Raw genomic sequence first — 19490 nt, 5'->3', positions numbered from 1 at the left:
ATGAAAAAACAACCTTTTTACGGTTTGAAAAATTTCGGTCAAGTAGGCCTTTAAGCTCTTGGTAGCAAAGGCAGTTTCCTTGCACAAGACTGGCTCGTTCACTTATCTGCATTCGAGTAGCGAAACAAAGGATAGGACAGCATGGTGAAAGCGGGATCTAGAGCATGCATGTATAATTTGTCATCCAGGTTGTGTGAAGCCCGATAATAAAACACAGCTCCCTGTTTCGATCTGCTTTTTTTATTGCTAGGCGCTCTCTTTTGCTAGGCGCCAGCCGAACCTTGCGCCACGAGTATCTGTATTTGCCTGAATGCATGCCTCGCTATCTTATTGTTCAACCCGCTTTACCTCAGCCGACCCATAGAACCTACGCAAGAAGACGCTATAAATGCCTGCTTAAGATAGCACTTTGTGCCGGCCTCGTAACCAATGATGACGTGCTCGCCTACAAGAACTGAACGGTGTTGTGTAGTGCTGTACCTTCTTTATTTTTACAACAGGCACTTTTGCAACATTTCGGTTGGGCAATGTGGCTTGATGTCGCACTAGTTGTGCAAGAAGAGAGGCTTCAGTAAATGATAATACCTCATGCCTCAGCTTGTTACGACACAACGGATAGGGCTTTGGCGGCTTAGAAGTGCTGTTATTTCGTCCTATCGCATTCGAGACGAGTTCTTTATGCACATTAATCGCAATTTTTTATTTTCTTTTCATGTTCCTCACGCTTATGCCAGCCCACATCGCCTCTGTGAGACGCAGCAGTTGTATCTTGCTCGGATTTACTGGAGCTTTGGCACCCAGTACGGACAACAAGGGATCGATCTTCTAGACCTTTCATTTCTGCCGAGGTCTTGAGCACAGAATATATCTCTTGAAGGCCTCTGAGCTACTGTTAACAATTATGGCTGGCATTTACTCTGACGAGGCATTATGAAATCTAGGCATTACAACCACGATATTTCAGTTTCGTTCCTGCGGATAGCCACACGTTCAGATAATGGAGAGATGCGCTTTGCAAGTTTCCAGGCATACATCGGCAGGCGGCTGCCCGCAGCTTGTTACCGGGGGAGGTGGCCGAAATAGCGCATGGCTGAGGTGCTGGCTAGGATGGCCCCTGGGCCTGCCCTCAGTGCAGCCGTTCCCTTGAATCCAGCCAGGGCCTGCTCCAGCAGCGGACTCTTTGACGAGGTTGTCGAGCCCTGATGAGATCCTACAGGAATAATTAGAATAATTAATGGCTTCTGCGCAGCCTCCACATGCCCGCCTAGACCTGCGGCTCTTTGTTGTGTTTTTAATAAATGATCAAACAATAAACTTGCTGGTTCACTCATTTTCAGTGCATATGACCGTAGAATGTTGCATTTACAAACTAACTGCATAGAAAATGGTTGCCAAAATGAAACATTCGTCACCGATGGATTTGGCAGTACAAGGCACCGAGTGCATAATGAGCAGAGAATGTTGGGAAACGAGTAATAGGACTGCTAACCAGTGTGCCTGGATGCATTCGGTGAACAACCAGTGGGTAACCTTAGGTGGTAAATATTCAGTAGCCAGAGAGTGTGGCGGGATGCCTGTGGCGAATAACCAGTGGATTAGCTTCGGTCGGCAATATTGGGAAAGCAGTGAAAGCGGCTGGATGCCTGTGATAAACAACCAGTGAATAAGCTTGGGCTGGAAATATTGGATAACCGGTGAGCTGGTTTGGCTGCCTGTGATGGATAAGCCAATGTGGAATCTTGTGTGGCTATAAATGAATAGCCAAGAAATGCCAGTGAGGCCAGTTAATAAGCTTGTAAGATATTACTGGCTGCTGAGTGGAAAGCCAATGCAATGCGCTGGCGCAAACACCGGATTGGGTAGCGCCCCAGTGAGACGCCAATATAGGTATTTATTGGAGCCAATGTTTCCCGGTATTCGACCAGTTCCGGGCCATTATTGGCATGCTGCTTGGGAACGTACTGAGCCTGAGAAGTGACGCATTATAGGTCCAAGGTGCTGCCATCAGAAATGCTTCACGAAGAATGAATTTATTATAGCAATTACAGGGAAGAACTTAGTCACAGGATGTGCTGTAAATTGCTGTGTTTGGTCGACAGCATTTACGAAACATTTAAAACGCTACATATAGCCTGGTGCTGCGTCATACACACCTCACGCTTACACATCGCGTATAGTATGGTGAACATAGCAGACACGAACATCTTGTCTATTTACCTGGAGAGGGCATTGTCTTCCAAACACAAATGCTCCGTATTTCTAATATATACTCACTCACTAAAAGTAGGAAGAGTTGGAAAAGCAGTATGCATTAGACATTCACCATTCGGTCACATAAAGCATTAATCACTGTACGTTAAATGCCGGATTGCGTTTCCGTGATAAAAACTTTTTAATTCTGCTGCTATATAGCAGGCCTCAGCTCCACCTTCACCTACTCTACACGGTTTCCACGACGCCATTGGCAATAAACGGTTGCATTCAGTATTGCTTTATTATAAACAAGAAATTGCACCTGACAGGGCTTATATACTCCAAGTCTCGTTAAAATCACCCCTCGTAATCTTCCGCTTTACGACATGGCACTAAATGTTTCGAATCACAGCAGCTGTAGTAGCAAAGTCCCAATTATTTGACATTTATTCTTGGCTTAGTATTTTCTGCCCCCTCAAAAAGAAATAACTCAACCAAGAAATTATGCCGTTAATATAATCCCTTTTTGTAATGATCGCAGCGAGAAATATTGCAGAAGCCTATCGTTCTGATATTAGTCATTATTATGTCGTGGCAACCACAGCCGCCTAAGCACGTATAAATTTTGTAAACGAAAGCTTTTACTTTAAGAAAGCTTCGATGATGTATTTTGTCTGCCTGCGAAACAATCTCCTGGGTGCCGGATATAAGGAAGACAAAATTATTTTTCCATTTGCCAAGAAGTCGAGCACCATTTTAAGCGCTGCTCAAAAATGGAATATCTTGGGACGACATTCTCATTCGACGTTTGCTGCGCGGAGGATTTAGCATTAATTGCTTCTGGCTTCTGGTTACACTGGTGCGCTAGCGGTTACTGATTACACCGTAATATTCGGCAATCGCTTTTGTGAAGTCCCACGGCGAAGTACAAATCAGTGTACGTAGTCAAAGTAATTACTGAGGATTTCATTTTACATTTAATGTTTGCTTAAATCAGGACACTGCATAAATCACTTTCAGTCGAATTTAGCTACGCGAAAGGAGGGATCGACTTCCTCATAATGATGTAACATAAAAGCATCGGAGTCCAGTCATAGAGACTGGAAAGCCATAAAATTTCACAAGCAACTTTTGCAAGGAGTGATGTCGTGGAAGCTGGTGCTAATCTTGCTTAGCGCGTCGACAAGCATTCGTCTCGTAATGAGGTGGCAGCACTGGATAGCGTGAAGTGATCTATGAATGTATAAGATCTGCAGTTGGAATGCTCTGAGCCCACTGAGGCTCACCGTGAACAAGCACCTTGATGCCCCCCCCCCCCCCCCCTTTTCACTTTGAGTGTGTCAAGAAACCATCTGCCTACCCTCTCTCTACTATGACACTTTTTAGTGCGACCACGCCTCTTTTTTTAATTTTTATTCGTTCGATATCAAACTTGGGGGAATTAGGAACGCCAATGGGAGTGTCGCTTTCATCATCATCATCAGCCTGACTAAGCCCATTTTTGTTTCTAAAATTCCCGCGCAAACTTATTCCGATAGGTTCCAATAGTATTGCATGTGCTTGGAGCATAAGGCACAGGTCCAGCTTTTGCTATTTTGTCGACACGAATAACGTTCGCTGCTCCGCTTTATTTTCGCTACTTTAGATCTGATGTTGTCTGCCGGAGCTTTCATTGCCCGTTCGGACCACTGATACGTGTTCTGGTTATCGGAACGGTTAACTAAAACGTTTTTATTTCCATTTCACCACTTCTGATATTGCGTTGCACTAAATGAAGAGCATTATTTAAGCTATATTCGGTTAAGTGGCAAAAAAGAGATCTTTTTGGATGAGGAACCGTTGCACCGCAGATGCTTAAAACCCAACTAAGCAGATGTAAGTACACGCTTCAAAGCATTTATTCACGATTTTTTCGCTGTACATGCCTCGTAAGAACATGTCGAGGCACATATACAGAACGTCACGTCAATGCTTCGTAGTTGATTTCAGAGCTTCTTCAAGGTATGATCTGCAGCTCTTAGCCAAGAAACCGGTCCTGGTCCCAGTGAGAAAACCAAATAATTTTGTTTCTGCTAAATAATTTAAATAGAATGAGGTAACGTGTACTTTCCTCAATAGAAAAACAAAATTTTTGTTCGTTCTTTCAAACTTAAAGCTAGGAATATGCGGTGAAAGCACGCCAACTGGTTCTTAGGCGCCCACATTCAGCCGGTTAATGTACACAATGGAATGCGGGTGGAATGCGCTACACTGTACTCTCTTTCCAACCACTAGAAATCCAATGTATTAGCAGTATTTCAGCATCGTGAACATTCGTCTTTTGATGTACGAAACGCTGTGCGTGCTGCTGTTCGCACCAAAATAAGAAATAAAATGGATTATATAGGTCCTACTTTTTCTTGCCCCAGAAATGGTTTATTTATGTCACGCACAAGCGGGTTACAGTCAAATCTCAGCGCATGTAATTGCTCGATCCCTTCATTTTATGTTTCCCCAAACATACCTAGCTGCAAATATTGCCCTATAAAAAAAAGGAAAAGAATCCCCAACTTGGCGATCACTGCTGCGCGATGACCGGCGCACTTTTTTTTTAGCAAAGCAAGACAAAAATAACGGGCGCAAAGTTTTTGACAGCTTCATCATTCCGGTCATCAATGAAGTTGGTCACAAATCTTCGCGCAATCATGCAGGGTGTGAATTGCTCCCTCGTTGGGAACTATTTTTGAATTCAACGATTTGCCGCTAGGTGCAGGGTCTGAAAAATGCTAGGAATTTATCCTAATCTCTACCTTTGAAGAGATGTACTGCAGTTGCTTGAAGAGAACAGTTGCTTGAAATGATGTATTTAAAGAAAACCTGAACTCAGTGATGTAAGAAAGAAACAATTGTTTTGTTGGACAGCACATAGCAGAGAAAGAGAGAGATAGAAAGAACGGAAAGGCAGGGAGGTTAACCAGGCGATGCCCAGTTGGCTACCCTACACTTGGGGAGGGGAACAAAGGGAAAAAAAGGAAAAAGAGCAGCAATGAAATGAGTTTTCTAAGTGTCCAGCGACCACTATGTCACGGGGACAGAGGGCGCGCACTGAAAGCCCCGCCGCGGTGGCTCAGTGGTTACAGCGCTCGGCTGCTGACCCAAAGACGCGGGTTCGATCCCGGCCGCGGCGACTGAATTTCTTGAAGGCAAAATTCTAGAGGCCCGTGTGCTGGGCGATGTCAGTGCACGATAAAGAACCCCAAATGGTCGAAATTTCCGGAGCCCTTCACTACGGCGTCTCTCATAGCCTCAGTCGCTTCGGGACGTTAAACCCCAATAAACCAAACCAAACTTAAAGATTATAGACGCGAATACAACCCCGAGTCCCTTAAGAATCTCAGGAGCGCTTTCACCGCTTTCCTTTGTGAGGAAGGTTGTGTCCAAGTCCCCAGAACGTTGGACTCTGTTAAAGGACTCGAGTCCAAGCGGTACGGAGTAGCAGTTAGGAAACCGCGCTCTCGCTCAAAACGAAGGCAGTCACAGAGGAGGTGTCCGATCGTTTCATCACAACCGCACTGGTCACACGCTGGAGAGTCTGCCATGGCAGCACATAGCAATTTTAAATTAAGCCTTGCGCCTGGTTCACCAAGGCAAGCTGCTCTTGCACCTTCGCCGACATCAGAGAAGTGATGAAAACTATTGCATTTGCTCCCTTCGGCCTTCTTTAAAAAACAAAAGAAAGGTGGGCTAACGCTGTAAGAGTCAACGAAAATACAGGGTTCAGTGCCTCACACGTGTACCTAGCCATTCTGTCAGCTCTTTCTTTTAGGTGCAAGCATATTTTCATGCAACAGTTTTAGCCTCACGGAAGATTAACAGGAGCTTAATTACGTGAGTTAATGAGTACATTTATTAAACCTCGAGGACGCTAAATACCTGTAATATCAATACTACAAAAATAACACCAAATTAACACCTCGAACTGTGATTTTCCGCCATCTGTTCCGATTAGTGGCTGAATGCATATTTATCTCGCAAATATAAGATAGTTTGGTATTTGAATCATTAGGAATCGAAGTAATGCCAAAGCGATTTCAAAAATTTTATGCGAAACCATTTGAAGGGCAGCAAATGCGAAAACTTTCTTGTGGCGTCGGCGTCTGTATGAGGCTTCTACCAGCTAGGTGGTGCTTAGGGAGGTCTGCCTCTCTCCCCCTACCTCATGTCAACCGTCCGCCTGAAGTCGTACCCTCCCCTTCGCGCTTTCCGCCTATAGGGCCAGAAATAATGAAGATAACTGAGAAGAAAATGGCTCGGACAACTGCAGGCCTGCGTGCAAAATATCGAGCCTCCCAAAGAACTATATGCGCAAAAATGAACCTTGTGAGAGCTATTCCTTCTAGTGTTGCTCGGGAAGAGAAAAGTGTGTCTCACAATCCCTACCGGGTGGCTGGGTTTGAAATAGCCGCCTCCCAGTGGAATGGTGCATGGCTTAAATACTGCTCCATTGCGCTCGTAGTGGTGTAAGGATTTGCCGCAGTTTATTAATGTGACACATTTCGCCCAGTTGTTCTGTCGAAATTCGAAGAGATTCGGAATGGCAACATATTGGTAGTGGAAGACAATGGACTCAAAATTAGAGTACGATCCGACATGGAATTGACTGCTGAGTGAAAGAAGTACGCTACATTTCCTCCGCATCAATCAAATAGATGGTTTAATTTGAGGTTAATTCATTTCCTTATTCATTTTAAAGCGCTAGCATAGTGCTGAATAATAAAACGTGAAATAAAAAGAGAAAATCGAAGCCGATGTGGAGCCAAGAATTGTACTTTATTCTAAAATCTTCAAAAATCTTAACTGGCCAGCAGTAAATGGCTGTAGGCTGACACTAATTTTGTGACGAAGAGAAATAAAATAAAATAATAAATTGAAATAAAAAAAATAATTGTTGGAAAGACAGGACACATTAAAAGACATGGGTGAGCCTGTTTTCCCGCACTTTATTTCTAAATGTCGTCACCCCAGCTAGCCGAGCGTGCCACTTTAGTGGATCTTTATCAGTAGCTTGCGCAACAGCTTCACCCACTTTCAGCAATTTTACAGTAGCTGAACATATTTGAAAGCTGTGATATCATCAACACTGAACGTAATAAACAATCTCATGAAGGCTGAAATTCTCCAGCGAGAGGGAGAGACCTCAGTACATGAGGCGACAGTTACTATCCCGAAAAAAAAAAATTGCCCGCCTTAGTAGCAGTTCACTGTATGAGGTTGGTGTATTTCCTACCTTGTAATGGAGCTTTCCAGCAGCGACAACAGATCTGAGGAAGAAACAATGAACAGTAATGTACATCGCCATTAGGCGCAACAAGGTAACAAAGTTCTCATCAGTCGTGCCAGAAACAGAGGAATAGTTTTTAAGCTCTTGTTACATGGAGGTCCAGAGGGGAAATAGAGCGAAAGCTGACCAAGAGGTCACGTCGAAGTTGAGCCTAGTTCACCGATTGGCGCAAGGGAAGGCGACTCGGGCGGATGAGATCACACCGAGAAAATGTACCATCCTTATGGTGGGTAAGCTTTCCCTGGAGGCTCTCGTGCAGGAATTAGGTCGGTATTTTCTTGCAGTAGACTTGCTACAAAAAAAGAAAAAAAAAAGTGAATACTATACTCATAACCTAGGTGTGGCTAAGCTCAGTAATTACGTCCGGATTTCTCCCCGTTGAGAGTCGAAAAGAAGCCCCAGACATCTTGTGTGACACCAAAGGCGCTTTGTCCATACGCTGCTTCCTTCGACCGGGTTGACATGCTTCCGCAACTTGAAGAGAAAGAGGTTAGTGTTGTCTCATGAGTAAACAGTTTTGAGAAAACTTTTTGTTCAGTATATTTTTATGGTTCTAGAGAGGTTTCATGCGTGAATTGCTTTCATCTGGGCATATCTTAGTTGCTGTATATAGCACCATGAACTGCGCAAAAAATAAGTAAGGTCGCGAAGTGCAGACGTGTGAAAAATCTCATATGGTTAAAGAGGCCTACGCCCTACAGTAAACGTAATCGGTAAGATAAGATGACTGAGGAGATGGTGATGATAATGGTAATAAAACTGTAATATATATTCACCACAAATGCTCTTCACTCGCCGTCCAAGCATATTTTGGAGCCTTCATGTCGACAGTTCGATTTTTGGCTCGACCAACAGTCTGACATTCAGTCTTGTTTAAAAGCTCATGCCCTTCTACAAACTCTGTCGCTCGTGACAAAGATACATCTGGCCTATAGTGTTACAAATTTTATTGCGCAAAACAGGAACGGAATAGCTATGCTGGTTTTTTGAAATCAGACATTGTAACAGGAAGCGGACTAACTTTCCGAGAAACTTCGCCACGTTCCCGTGACTGGAGCAGAAGCGCCATTTTGCGTGACTACTAGAACGCAAGCTTTCTGAGAAAGTTTGTTTTAAGCCTCACCTACTCTGTCTTGAAGCATTATTCCGCCTTATTTCTTTTTTTTAACTATCACCAAATGCACTTTTTCTTTCAAATTTCCGCTGAGCTTAATAGATTGCGACTGATAGCTAGTGCTGGACTAAATAAACAGAGCCTTTTCAATTATGCTCATAGGCACGCTGTACTTTTCAGACTTTATACTTTTTGAGAATTAGTGTATAGGCAGTGCGTTTAAAACAGGTTGTTCATGCACAGAGAGGAGAATGAGTAAATAAGCTGCTAAAAAAAATCGCGTCATTGGCGAAGAGCAAGACAAAAACGAGTTGACAACAGGGACCTTTCCCACCTTTGTTGCGGCGCTTCGCTTCCCATCTTGTCGCTGCATCACGAGCATCCGGATCTGACACGCCGGGGCATCTTGGCGCCCTCAAATTGGAAGCATGAGCCGCACCGTCTCTGATGGGCAAAGCGCTGTCTAGAATGAGGGTGTTAGCTGCAAAGTCTTCGTGAGCTTGAGCAGCCACACTGCCGTTATGTGTGTTTTTCACGCAACCCTTCTCTGGATATACGGCACACGCTCAAGGGCCGGCACGCTCAAGGCACATCGAGAACAGTTTTTTTACTCTCTTTAGGTTTTCTTTTCTTCTCCTGTTGTAGCGATACCTTCCTTTCAATGGGTCAACCAAAAGCGAAGGAGGTGTTGTTAGCTCGAAAACACCGCACCGAAAACCACCAGAGAGAGCCTCTGTGAACACCTCGGGCTTGCGACCGCTAGTTCGACGGTTCTCTCAGCCGCTGTATTTTTGCTCACGCGAGTTTACACTTGTGATATTCGCCGACCATGAAGTTAGAAGGAAAATTTTATTAATTTTATGGCTGAATTTTTCATACAGGGTAACAGGAGTGGTGTAAGCTGAATGCACAGTGAGCAGAATTATATTCGTGTTTTACCGCTCACTTTTTGAGAATTAATTCGATGTTTCCGTCTGGAGAAATGTGTATTCTTTTTATTTAACTGCACAGCTTGGGGGCCGGAAATCTTGAGCCTACTTTGCAGCTATAAATTATGAAACATTATGAAATCATGAAACATGAAATTATGAAAAAGTACATATTGTTTTCGTAGAGCTCTTCCGCACAGAAAAGAATTACACTGTGGACACAAGGACGTCTAGTGCATATAATATCGGCATAACTGTTCCCTTCAAAGCTGCAGTCCTTTCCGTAATTTCCTGTGATTATGCAGTTAATATGTGCATTTGCTGTCGTACTTACTCATACATTTTATGCGTTATTATTTTTGGCAAGTACTATCCGTGCGTAAAATTCCACATCACTAATTTCGTTTCGGCCTATCACGTGCTCCTATGCACGTGAAGTTTTATGCTCCCGTATTGCTCCAATTATTTTTGGAAAATTGTTTTAGGTGGCACAGGTTAAGAAAGTTTTTCAGCTTCTTTTCGTCTACAAAGCTAAGTAAAATACACCTGGTGGAGGAAACGTGAAACAGTGGGACGTAACGTTTTGTCGGTAGCCTACTCTATTCACCGTGTCATTATATAACATGTTTTTTTTTTATATTGGAGATTCGGTTCAGCATAATTCGTATCAGCGTTAAAAGCAAGGGTCAAGGTACATGGATTTGCGAGTGTTGCTTTACGGATTATAGTTGCTGTTTCAATGTCTTTCTTTTTTGAGTGATGAAAAAAGCTCAACCAAAATGAAGATGGTGTTTCGTTTCATTATAAGTAATCAGACGTGACTCGCTTCTAGAATGTCAATGTGTGCATTTGCAGAATAGCGTATAATCTTTGCATTTTCTCGCGAGAAAAGCTTTTTTTTTAGCGCTTATATTTTCTGTTCTCGCTACATTAGATTGGTGATTGGAAATTTTGTTCCGTTCCGTCAATTTCCGGTTTTAAAGCCTTCGTAACCCCACAGAATAGATCCTTTTTAAATGTTGGTATTCTATTTTTTTCTTCTACTTTATAATAAAATCTTTTTCAGCCATAAAAATTTTTTTCATTATTGACCACCCCAAAAAAACTAACAAACGAAACATCCCTTTATGCTTTCCTTAGTGGACAGTTTTAGCTGTGCGTCCGCAAAAGCTGTGCGTACGCTACGGGCGCATCTTACGCGCACTGTCACCCGTCTTAGCAACGACAGTTTTAGTTGGGAGTGGCTAACGTAGCGCCCGGGAAGCGTAATATACTGTGGCGGCATCTAGCGACAAGTCAAACCTCCTGAACGGTGTGCTGAATAAACTTTCTCCTGTTTTAATAATGGCAGTGGTGGTTGCATTCGAAGGCTCTGCTTTTTTTTTTAATGTAAATCAATTGAATCAAATGAAAACATAACTTCTAGTGCAAAGTTGGAGAAGTACTTTACCGGGGGTCGTTGTTATGACGACAGTGTACGTCGCAGATAGTTGAGCTTAACATCAAGAAATTCTTGAATGTATCTAAAAAACTATGACTGTTTGTCACCTATATCATTACGGAGGGGTGAGAATGCACAAAATAAAAGTGAATACAACCGCATAGAGCGATCTATCGCGTCAAAAAATGGAGCGGCGATGCAGTATTTGGTCCGAAGCGGGCGTGCAGGGCGCCGACATGTTGCCAACATTAACCACGCAAGCCACGCAAGCAACGCAACGCCAAGTAAGCTTACTTGCCTACGTACGCAAGGCGCAGGGCTCGCGCTTGCGTTCTCCGCATGCGCTACGGTCCCCGCAAGCTCCTTGCGTACGTTAAGCCCTTTCGGACGCACAGCTAAAACTGTCTAGTTTCGGCGAGTGTTGGCTTTCGTCATATGTGTCTCGCAACAAGCCCTTACCCTTTGCTTACCCTTGTCTGACAAAATCTCTCGTTACATTACCGCGATGTCCTTAGACGATGACCGTTATAGAGAATGCTTATAGTTCACATGGGACGGACAAGGGGGGGCGAATATGGGTCACGTGGGTCGGATAGGGTTTTTAATCGACCGGACTGATCCCACAGGAGGTTCAAGACAAGAAAGCTCTAGAGAATCCGCCAGTGTTGTCACTGAATGCAGATAGGCTTGGGGGCGCACACATTCGGTGAGAGGTAAAGCAAAGCTTTCATTGTTGCTTCTGCGCCAAGAAAAATTGGATTGATTATTAGGACTCTTCATCGTCTCTACCAACCATAATGGTTTGCGGTACATTTTAATTTTATTCATACAATTGTGTTTGCTTCAACGTACAGATAACCATAATAGATTGCTGTGCGCATGGAGAACGTGTTACGTCGTTGCGCCATCAGCTGAGGTACCCTGGCGCAGCAAGAACTAATGGTCAGGACAGGTTCGGATAGTTAGTGATTTTCACGAGCGTGCTACTTTTAGCAGTACCAAATAAAAGAAGCAAGAACATTGTAAAAAGCCTTGTTGAGAGTTATTTCCGAAAACTCTCAGAATTCTAAGAATAAAGTGTGGGGCTCTGTTTTAAGCCGCTCCCGCGTGTTTCCGTGGAGGGTAGGTGCCCCAGGCGTGGAAGCATTTTTGCTAGTGCGCACTGGATGACAGGAATAAAAGATGCATGAAGGAAGCTTCAGCCGATTAAACATAGCCGCAAGCCGTGTTTGTTCGCAGAGCCTCACGTAAACATTAATGCATCGACCAGCTCGGGGCTCGCTAAAGGCCCTACTTTGGTTCAAGGCTTAACATAACTTTTTACTTCTGGATGAAGTGTCGCCGCAGGCACGCATCAACGAAGGTCCGTGTAGTAAACATTAAAGCGCCTTATTTATTGACAGAAAACACCGCAGGTTAATCGTCAGACCTAGCAACTGGGGACTTTGCTCAGCCTTTTCTTGTCTAATGCAGACAAAGCGGTTTTGCTTGCAGATCTTCATTTTAGCGATGTAATTGTGTGCTGGCTGATGGTGCAAAGCTTCCGCTCCTGTATATGGTTGTGGGTTTCATGCAGGGTATTCTGTCATGCATAGAAGTTTTCTCGATCATGTATATGCGTATGTTTTAAGACTCCTGTCTCAGATATAGAAACCTTCTTTTGTGGCCTGCACATAATTTGAGGAGAGTGCTGAAAGTTTGACTGTTATTTCTAGACGTTTTATATAAATTGAGCGTATATAAGCAAGGAAGCGCTACTTTATAAAATTCAGGAAGTTTTTCCTGACACGGCGAAAAGATACAGGAATTTAAAGCATGTTTTCATTACACAGCCTTTTTTGTAATCAGTTTTATGAAATATTCTTAATCCTAAGAAAAGATCACCATTGCTGCCAAATCTGTTTGACAGCGCGCTGCCTCCTTTGTACACGAGTGCAAAGTTACACGAGTTACTCGGGTAAGCTCGGGTAGTAACTCGGGTAAGCTCGGTTGAGTTCGGACGAGAGTCGAGCCATCTGCGCGAGAGGTTGCTCGGGAAGAGCAACATGGGTCGAAAAATCCCGACGTGTGGCTGGGATAGAAACAGCCACCTGCCAGTGCAGTGGCGCATCGTTTAACCGCTGCGCCACTGCGCTGGTAGTGGTATATGAGGACTCGCCGCCATCTATGAACCTTAAGTAGGAATTAACAATTCAGCATACATGGGCATTAACCCACTAAAGATATCATTCCACATCCCTAAGGCGTAGTTTAAGTGCCCCCTTCAATTAAAGAATGAACACCAGCTATCGCAGGTCTGCTTGATTTAACTACGTTAAGCCCCTATCATTTTTTTTTGGTAAGGTGGTGTCCCGTCAGTCGTGTACATCCCGACTGCTCGTGCTGGCCACCGATAGCATGCCAGTGCATCAGCACCGCTCTTGCCGGAATCCCCTCGCGAACTGGTTTCGCCACCCTTATCAAGTCATCGCCCAGTGATCACATGACACCTCTCGCGAACAACAGCACGGAGATGCACAGTTGCGCCGCACCCGTACGCACCTCGACATTGTCTGAAAGTCAGCGCGCGCAGTTTAAATGTACAAAAGGGTACGCACCACAATCAGCACTTTCCATCCATTCACTGAGTCACAAGAAAATGCGGGAACTGCATTATCCCTGAATGTGTGAATGCTTAGCAACAAAATGCAATCTCCCGATGGCGAAATGATAACAAGGCAAACTTAACAAAACTGTTCTGTTCAAAAGATCCGAAAGATAATCACTTGAGAACCTTAGCATGACAAGCAAATGCGAAATCGGGAACTTTGCGTTCCTTCAAGAGACTTGTGTTTCGCAGTTTATTATGAACTACATTTTTTCTGAATATCTGTTAGAACAACTTTTTTGAAACCCCTGCTTAAGTACTAGGCTCGACGGAACTTCATATCCACAGTTTCTGAGTACCACCGGGTTTCTTGCCTATTAAATGAAGGTTTGCGACAAACAAAATTCTTTCGCATTTATATTAAGAAAGCTTGCTGTTTTGTTTGGGACTCGTCGGCGCGCAAATAGAACCCAATAACTCTTTCGTTGTTTTCTACAGCCGCAAGGCATTAGCCACTAGACTGCATTGATCAATTCGGCCTAAGCTCTGTTCACTATTGTAATTTTTTGAAAGTATAATCAGCAATATAGTGATTTACGTATGCATGTATTTGTTGTAGCGGCGGGTGCCGCCCAAGTACACGAACTGCTAGCAACCAAACAAATCCCGCTTTATTGCCACATACAGTCATATATATACACATAGCGACACTGGTGCCTCTAGCGGCAGGTGATTCCCAAAACGGAACCGAAACCACATATACAACATATTCCCTTCCTTATAAAAAGAACAGCTACATGGGTTAGTGATTTAGTAGTGTTAGTACGTTAGTGCTCTTTTACAGAAGTATATTTACAGTAACAACAATGTGCTTGTCTTATGCACTTCATACAAAAATATAAAACAAAAAGAGGAAAACAAGATACAACTCCATTTATGTCCCTATTTCACAACGTCAGCAAACTCAACACTCGTGCAGATTGTGACAGGTTCATGTTCACTGCAAAACGTGTCTTGCTGTACTTAGTGTCCATAGCGGTCTGGAGGTCGTCTATTCCTTGATGGCTGTACCCTACGCTGAGGTCCCGATGCTTCTGAGAAACCACTGGCGGCAGGCGAAGTCTCTTCCGGCTCACAGCCGGTCACTGGTGGCATAGGCGGCTGCTTCGCAGCAGCCACAGCTGCAGTTCCGGTTGGCGCTTCTGAAACGGGTCTCTCCAAAGTAGGCGGTGAGCTGCTTTCCCTAGCGGTGTCATTTGTATCACTCCTTTCCCCCCACCCACAGAGAGATGCAGAAGCTCGTGGCATCCTTGACAACTTTGAAGCGTTCCATGTTTTTCCATCATCAAGTTGGAAAGACGATTGCCCCTGCTTTCTTATCACTTTTCTTGGGCGGCTAAAGGCCAGGTCACCTTTAAAAGCAGTTGTCGGTTTGCGTACTCGTACAAGGTCACCAACATCCACTTTGGTTTCCCTTGCGGCCCTGCGAGCGTCTGTGTATAGTTTACTGGATAACTGCTTTTGCTTCACCCGTTCGCGTAGGCGGTGGAGCTCTGAACTAGGGTCGGTTGCAAATATTGCTGACGGATGCCCAACGACATCGAGCCGAGTCCTTGGCAGACGTCCATGCAGGAGAAGTGCTGGGGCAACTGCAGTTGTGGCATGCGGCGTACAACGGTAAATGCCCAAGTATTCTGTTACCGTTTGGCGTAAGGGACGCTGCTCGAGTGTAGCCACTTGAACAAAGCTTTTAAAAACTCTGTTGAACCGTTCTACCTGTCCGTTTGCTTGCGGGTAGTATACGGATGAATGCCGCAAGCGGATGCCGCGATCCTGCAGAAAAGCTTGGAACTCTCGAGATGAAAACTGTGGCCCGTTATCGCAAACAATTTCCTCAGGGTAACCTTCACGTGCGAACACTGACAGCAAGAAGCCTGTTACTGTGCGTGTTGTGGCTTGGTTGCAAAAGTATACTTCGGGCCACTTAGAAAAGTAGTCGACCAGCGTGATCGCATATCGACAATCGTGTGGTGCTGTCTCAAATGGGCCAACAATGTCCATGCCGAGCTTTAGCCACGGTTCCTTTGGTAAGGGGACCGGGTTCAATGGTGCAGTCATAACCTTCGTGCTCTTGTCCGCTGCCTGACATATACTACACGTTTGAATAGCTAGCTCGACTTGCCTGTCCATGGCTGGCCACCAAAATTTTTCTCGCAGACGTGCTTTCGTTCGTACAATTCCAGGGTGAGCCTCATGAGCAGCGGTAATTATCCGTGCTGTAAGTGATGCGGGAACCACAAGGCGTTCGCCACGCAAAATCAAATTGTCCACCACTGACAGTTCATCGCGAAGCTTGAAGAAAGGTTGAAGCTCACCCGGCAGAGATTTTTGCGCAGGCCAGGACGATTCAATGTAGGCCTTGATTCGTTGCAGTGTGCTGTCTTCCGATTGGGCCTGTTCAAACTCTTCCCTGGTAATGCAAGAAGAAATAAGGGCAACTGATACAGTTTCATCTGGTAAAGTCTCTTCCGAGACCAATGGTCGTAGCGAGAGCGGAAGGCGCCGAAGTTTGGATTGCACTGGCTGCACCGTGGATCGCGTTTTGACGTGATGCACAAAACCTTTCGCGAGGCCAAAGCCTGGATCGAAAAGAGATCCAAACTCGCCAACTAATTCCTTTGGGAGGTTAATATCCTGCACGGCTTTCGTCGGGTCAGGGCGCTGTTCCCTTCGAGAATTAGAAGTTAGCGTCGTTTCAAGGCATTGAAGAGATGACCCATCAATCTGTAGACCGAGGGCCTTGATGGCATCGATACCCAAGAGTGAGGTGCCTTTTTCAACGACGTAGAAAAGAAGGCTTGTTGTGCTAGCTTTGTACGTAACGTCAGCGAAGAAACAGCCACGAACCGGAATTGGCTGTTTTGAATAGTCCAGTAACCGAGCAGTCGGGGCCAAAAGTACTTGGCCTTCAAAATACTGCTTAAAAAGATCGTGTGCAACAATGGAAACTGACGACCCAGAATCTACAAGGAAAGTTATGTCCGCACGGCCAATCGAAACTGTGACGTGAACAGCGGAGCGAGCGGCCGACGTCACAGCCAGAATGCTCAAAACTTCCTCGCTCGGAGAATCTTGGCTGTCTACCTCACGCACCGGAGCGGAGCCTCGTTTCTGGCAAACATAGCGGAAGTGACCCATGACACCGCAATGGTGACAACGCTTGCTTTTGGCTGGACAGCGAACTGATGCTGCATTGTGCTGGGATGAACCGCAGCGGTAACAATGAGACTGGCGGTTGTGCGCCCGCTTCGAGCTCTCGTCGGATTCTGGTGTACGCGTAGGCGTATTTCCACGAGTATTTATGCGTCCAACATCTACAGAAGGAAATTCTTGCAGATCATTGTACGCCTGCTCAAACTGCCTTGCCAGTAGCACTGCTCTAGCGAACGAGAGAGACGATCCTTCAAGCAGAAGACGCTCGCGTAAGCTTCGAGACGAAATACCCGCAACGAACTGGTCACGCAGCGAATCTTCTTCGACAGGAAAAGAGCATGTAGCAGAAAGCTCCCGCAATGCTGTGATGTACAGCTGCAACGGAAAAAGAATGGCACAAGTGAATCATGACCGGAGCGAAAAAATCGCGACACGCGGCGCTTTTGCTGCCGAGTGCGCCGATAGCGAGAGTGCCAGGAACATTCCATTTCCTAAAGCGGGGGTGGCCGGCAGAAAGCAGCCCGCCTAGACATTCGCCCATAAGAAATGCAACTTCTTAAACGAACGCCTGTAGACGTCTTATCAGCCAAACCGTGTGCTAAGGCGGCGAAGCACATAATCTAGTTTTATTTATTATTTTTTTTTGCGCTAGCGTAGAGAGCAACGTTATCTTTATCACCCGTTTTCCTTTAAAAATGCGCTGGGGATGCACTGTCAAAAGTAACGTGTGGCAGTGCCTGCTTTCGGATGGGCTGCTTTCTGTCGGCCACCCCCACTTTGGAAAGTGGAATGTGCCAGGCACTCTCGCTATCTGCGCATACGGCTACAATAGCGCCGCGTCTCGCAATTTTTCCGATGCGGTCATGAGTAACTTGTGCTAATCTTTTTCCGTTGCAGCTGTACTCATTCACTGATTCACCAGCTTGCTGAACTCGCCTACTGAAACGATGCCGTTCGGCAACAACATTGCTTGTTGCCGAAAAATGAGCGTGCAGAGCGGTAACTGCGATATCGTACGACGATACTTCAGGCCTTGTGTCGCCTGTGCCCTTGCTATCTTCCGACGCTTTATCAGTAGCAGTTTGCTCACCGAGCTTGGCGTTGTCCAACGATGGAAGTGGTAATGTGTAAAATATGCGCTGACCTTCTACGCCGAGGCTGTGAAGAAGTAGTGCTTTGCGACGATCCGGCGTGCAGTCAGAGGCCCCCGAAGCAAGCAGGTAGTTCTCGAAGATGCGGAACCATTGCGGCCACGCAACAGCAGGCCGACCAGGCACAGGCAGGAACGGGGGCGGCGGCGCGATTCCAGAAATGCTCATGGCGCCGGAAAGCAAGCGGCGAAAGTCACGCCCCCCGAAATGATCCCGTCCTCGTCGCCAATGTTGTAGCGGCGGGTGCCGCCCAAGTACACGAACTGCTAGCAACCAAACAAATCCCGCTTTATTGCCACATACAGTCATATATATACACATAGCGACACTGGTGCCTCTAACGGCAGGTGATTCCCAAAACGGAACCGAAACCACATATACAACAGTATTGCTAAGCGCAAATACATGCCCTAAAAAAGGCAGGAATTGAGAGCGCGGGTTTCTGTAACTCCGTAGTGTTGTGTATGTTTGCTGAATTGTGCGTGGAAGGGACGACGGTGTTTAAACAAGTCACGAGGTCGTTTAGGCGAGGCAGAAAATCATCAGGTTTTTCTTTTTCTGCATATTCACTATAGGTGTGCCTATTGCCGACTGCATGAATATTCATTAGTGCTTTTCGCGAACAGGGTGTGGCGAGTTCTTCTGTAGTGCATTGGCCGCCGCGGTGGCTCAGTGGCTATGGCGCTCGGCTGCTGTCCCGAGAGACGCGGGTTCGACCCCGGCCACGGCGGTTGAATTTCTTTGGAGGAGAAATTCGAGGCCCGTGTACTGTGCGATGTCAGTGCACGTTAAAGAACCCCAGGTGGTCGAAATTTCCGGAGCCCTGCACTACAGCATCCCTCATAGCCTGAGTCGCTTCCGAATTTTAAACTCCATAAAGCAAAGTACCACTGATTGTTATTGCAGACTCAAGTTTCGTTTAGTAGGTTACTTGCAAACAACGTCGAAGGCTTTCTGTTGCGTACAGCAAAATAACGACTTTTGCGCAGCTGTTTCTAACCATTTCACCGAAACCGTTTTTAGTTAAATGACTTCAAAACGTACTAACTGCCAATGTGCTCTGTGCTCGGAAACGACGGAGGGTGAACTTAAAGCCCCAGCTCTCTCGGCCGAGATGAGACCAAAAAATTTGACGCCGTTCTGCGAAAGATGAGAATTCCGACATCGCTACGTCTCGGTGCAACGGTTAGGCCGACACAGGATGCCCATGCTTACATAAAATCCATGGTTCCATAGAAGAACGTGAACAAAAATGCACTTTTATTCTCCTTTGACTTTCAGTATGCTTGGCTCTTTTATGACTGCATGCAACACTCGAGCTTACAGCCGTTGAACCTAATTTTAGAACAGCGGGATTCCCGACATCTGGTGCGTGCTATTTGGCAAGGCCTGGGCACGTGATTTATGACCGTGCTGTTAACGCCCACCCCTTGGATAAGTTCAGCAAGAGTAGCTGATTACATTCATTCTGGCGGCGTCTACAGCTTCATTTCCTGCAAACTGTTGAGACCCTCTAGCGAGTTCTATAAGAAGTGACTTACG

General features: G+C 45.5%; 1 pseudogene; it reads right to left on the bottom strand.

Annotated features, from left to right (window-relative positions):
- Positions 1–16201: 16201 nt before the first annotated feature.
- On the bottom strand, positions 16202–18116 carry LOC149342728 (uncharacterized; annotated as a pseudogene).
- Between the last annotated feature and the right edge of the window lie 1374 nt (positions 18117–19490).

The sequence above is a fragment of the Amblyomma mixtum genome, chromosome 5, assembly GCF_055824585.1.
Source record: "Amblyomma mixtum isolate Tamu chromosome 5, ASM5582458v1, whole genome shotgun sequence".
In the NCBI taxonomy this organism is placed as follows: domain Eukaryota; kingdom Metazoa; phylum Arthropoda; class Arachnida; order Ixodida; family Ixodidae; genus Amblyomma; species Amblyomma mixtum.
Note: the sequence above shows the minus strand (reverse complement) of the source record. Positions and strands in the feature narration are given on the sequence as shown.